This window comes from Podarcis muralis, chromosome 14 (genome assembly GCF_964188315.1).
Source record: "Podarcis muralis chromosome 14, rPodMur119.hap1.1, whole genome shotgun sequence".
NCBI classification, from domain to species: domain Eukaryota; kingdom Metazoa; phylum Chordata; class Lepidosauria; order Squamata; family Lacertidae; genus Podarcis; species Podarcis muralis.
The window spans coordinates 1407990-1412086 of NC_135668.1; the positions used below are offsets into that span (position 1 = coordinate 1407990).

General features: G+C 51.3%; 1 pseudogene; it reads left to right on the plus strand.

Moving 5' to 3' along the window:
- The first annotated feature begins 1123 nt into the window (after positions 1-1123).
- On the plus strand, positions 1124-3307 carry LOC144325489 (uncharacterized; annotated as a pseudogene).
- Positions 3308-4097: the final 790 nt, after the last annotated feature.

Sequence of the window (4097 nt, forward strand, 5' to 3'; positions counted from 1 at the left end):
AAAAGACTATGTATGTGACCACAGCTGTTATTGGCCCAGAGATGGAAAGAAGATAAAGTCCTGACCAGAGAAGAATGGAAGATTAAGTGGATGGATTATGCTGAAATGGCAAAAATGAACAGAAGAATCAGAAATCAGGAAGACCAAAATTTTAATAAGGAATGGGGGGGGGGAATTATAATTTATCTTAAAAACCATTGTAAACAGTTAAAATTGTTAGTAGCTGTAGCTTAATGGTGAATTTTAGATATAATGGATATGTAAAAGATTTGGATTATTATAAAAGATGCAGGAGGAAATGATTAACAATAGGACCCACAAAGGGGAGGAGGGAAATCCAGGAGAGTCTATGGAATCTTGTCTTTATGTTGTATGTTGGATATGTGATTGTAAAACTTTAATTTTTAAAACCAAATAAATAAATTTATAAAGAAATATGAAGAAGATTCAGCACATCCATCCTTGCCCACCCCCCTCTAAACCTGTTAAGGCAAGCAGGAGGCTCAATCACATGTCCCAGCCAGGCAAAAGCACCCTAGGATGGGGCAGAGAAGAGACGCTGAGAGCTGGAGCCCAGGAATAGCCAGGGTGGAGAGAGAAGGGGTGTGACCAGGGAAGAGCCTGCAGGGCCACATGGAGCCCTTGCGCCTAGAGTTCCCAACCCCTCCTTAACACCTTATTCTTGCAAGGCGGTTTGAGGATATTACACCGATCCTGGTCCAAATGCAGTGGCTGCCAATTAGTTTCCGGGCCCAATTCTGTTATGTACTGAGCTGAATCCTAGAACAATAGGATCCAGAACACAGCAGTCTGATTGGAGGAAATGAATCCGCAACCTGATTGGCCTACAGGAGCAGCCTAGAATTAGCCAATCACGGGGATGAGCGCATTGTGTAAATTATGTATATATAGCTAGATGTTTTGGGGAAAGTTTCATTCATTGCTACTATGAGCTGAATAAAGCTGAATAAAGAGCATGAAATTCACACTCGACTCCGAGTATATTTCACTGGCGATGAGGATAGGATCCCGCTGAGCTAACCGCCACGCACAGCACCGCAGCACCACCAACTGCATCACACCGTGCATCCAGGCTTCAGCTCCGGGACGCAAGGAACTCAGAATGGCAATTGACAGCAGCTTCTCGCCGTTCAACCCAGCATCAGGAGACTGGGAAGTGTACGCCTCCCATTTCACCTTCCTCCTAGAAGCTAAAGAAGTCACCAACAACACCAAGAAGAGGGCAACATTCTTCGGCGTCTGCGGAGAGGGGACATTTGAAATCGCCCGGGCTCTCCTTGCACCTGAAGACGTCACTACTGTTTCTTACAAAACAATAATGGAATGGCTGAAGGGGCACTTCTCACTGCAGCCCTCAGTGGTAGCTTACCGAAATGCCTTCTATGCAAATCTCAGGGACAAGACCATCACGCCGCTCCTATCTGCCATCCCGGGTCGCTCTTGTGAAGCCAAATTGTTCTCACTCCTAGCCGACCAGAACATCTCGACAACAGAGAAGGTTGCCAAATTTATCGAGAGAGCAATGAGACTGAGAGCTGCTATCTGAATGACATCAGTGTCGTCACCGGGATTCCTCGCCTAGGATTTTATTATTATTATCATTATGTTTTATTATTATTATTTTATTACCTCTGCCAAGTTTTAAGTACTGAGATTATTAATTTATCTGCATCTGGTTATTATTATCTTTCTCCCTGTCCTGACCATCCCTCCGAGGTTATATTTATATGTGTTTGTCCTTTGATGCTATGGCCTGTCGGCTACGCAAATAAAGTCTCTTTGATCCTTTGATCCTTCTACGCAAAGCGGCAAGCCCCCGGGGAAATCGTAACCGGGTTTGTGACCTCCCTCTGCCAAGCTGCCCAGTTCTGCAACTTCTCAGAGTTGGAGAACATATTTCGTGACCACCTTGTTGGGGGCCTGAGGGATGAGAAACTGCAACGACGCCTCTACACCAAGAAGGACCTAACGTTCCAGGTCGCTCTGGAGGAGGCCCTGGCAACTGAAGCTGCCAAGAGGTTGACTCAAGAGGCACGGCCGAGCCTGCTGCCCTAACTGAGGGTCCACCATGAAGACCTCACCGACGACTCAGGATCCGACAGGGAGGGGGTGCACTGAGTGCAGTGGTGCACTCAAGCAACGCACACACCACAACTGCCTCGACGAGAAGGAGGGAACTGTGCAAGCTGCGGGGAGAGCCACAAGAGGAGGACCTGCTGTTTCCGCAACGCAGAGTGCAGGCAGTGCAGAAAATCGGGACACATCACCCGAGTGTGTCAGGCTCGGCCCACCCGACGCCAGGCATCAGATGACCGACCCAAGAGCCCCAGGGCCAAACGCACCAAGGCAACTTGGCGGAGATCACGGACTGCCAGGTATACCAGTTGCCCCACCCCAACGTAGAGAAAATTTACGTAGAGGTACAGATAGAGGGGGGCCCATGCCGCATGGAGCTTGACATGGGTTCAACTCTATCCATAATCTCAGCACAGAGCTTAAGGGAACTGTGGCCTAACAGGGGTCCCAAACTCAGGCCGGCCCCATTCACCCTTTGGGACTTCCAGAAACGTAAGGTCCCCACAATGGGGGTGGGGACCTTCAGGGTGCAATATCGAGGGCGGAAGCGGCAACTGGACTTGCTTATGGTCAAGGGCCCCTACGTTAGCTTACTGGGATTGGCAGGGTTTGGACCACTAGGGCTAGCAATCATGGGGGTGGACTGCACTAGCTTACAAGTGGACGTGGGCACCATATGCAAAGAGTTTCTGGGGGTTTTCAACGGGGCATTGGGATGATATACGCCCCCCGCATTGCCCTACAGCTAGACCCCGCCGGATCCCGTTCGCCCTGAAACCCAGCATAGACAAGGAATTGGACTGGCTCATGGGGCAAGGAGTGCTGGAGCCGGTGCCTAATGCCCCCTGGGAAACCCCAATCATCACACTCGTCAAGCCTAATGGTTCGGTCTGCATCTGCGCAAACTACAAATGTACCATAAACAAGGACCTCATGGCCCATGCATACCCAGTGCCAGTGGCCAGCCATGTCCTCGCCACCCTGGCTGGGTCAAAAAAATTTGGAAAGCTGGACTTGGCCCAAGCCTATCAACAGCTGCTGGGGGATGAGGCCACAGCAGAGGCACAGACGATTGTGACGCACAGAGGAGCGTTCAAGGTAAAGCGGCTACAATTTGGTGTCAGGGTGGAACCAGGCATATTCCAGAATCTAATGGACTCTCTGCTTAAAGGGATTCCTGGCGTCACCCCCTTCTTCGATGATGTGTTGATTACCAGGCCCATGCCAGAGGAGTTTGAGGACCGCCTCCGCACCGTTCTGCACTGTTTCTAGATGGCGGGCCTCAAGGTGAAGTGGGGAAAGTGTCTACTAGGAGTGCCTCAGGTGGACTTTCTGGGATTTATGGTAGACGCAGAAGGGGTCCACCCGACTGGGGACAAGGTACGGGCCATTTGTGGTGCCCCAGCACCCAAGGGCAAAACTGAACTTCAGGCCTTCTTGGGACTATTGAACTTTTACCATGCCTTCCTCCCCCATAAGGTGGCGGTAGCGGAGCCCCTACACAGACTCCTGGACAACCAGGCCCCTTGGGTGTGGGGCCAGCGCCAGGAGGCCACATTCCAGGCAGTCAAGGACTTCCTCGTTTCAAACTCGGTCTTGGCACACTTCGACGAAAGGCTGCCGGTGGTGCTAGCAAGCGATGCCTCGCCCTACGGCATTGCCCTACGGCTCACCGCAGCTGAGTGGAACTAATCGCAGATTGACAAGGAGGGTCTGGCAATCGTGAAGGGAGTAAAAAAAAATCCATGATTTCTTGTACCCTTTACCGTGGTGACTGACCACAAGCCGTTGCACGGCCTGTTTGCCCCCGAGAAGCAACCCGCCAAGTGCTGTCTCCCCACTCCTTGGGTGGTCAGTTTTCCTCGCTGGCTACCAGTATGCACTGATCCACCGCCCTGGGAAGGCGATGGGCCATGCGGACTCCCTCAGCAGGCTACCACTACCAGAAACAGGCCCCGACCCAGCACCCACGCAAGAGGTTATGAACCTGGAACTGCTTC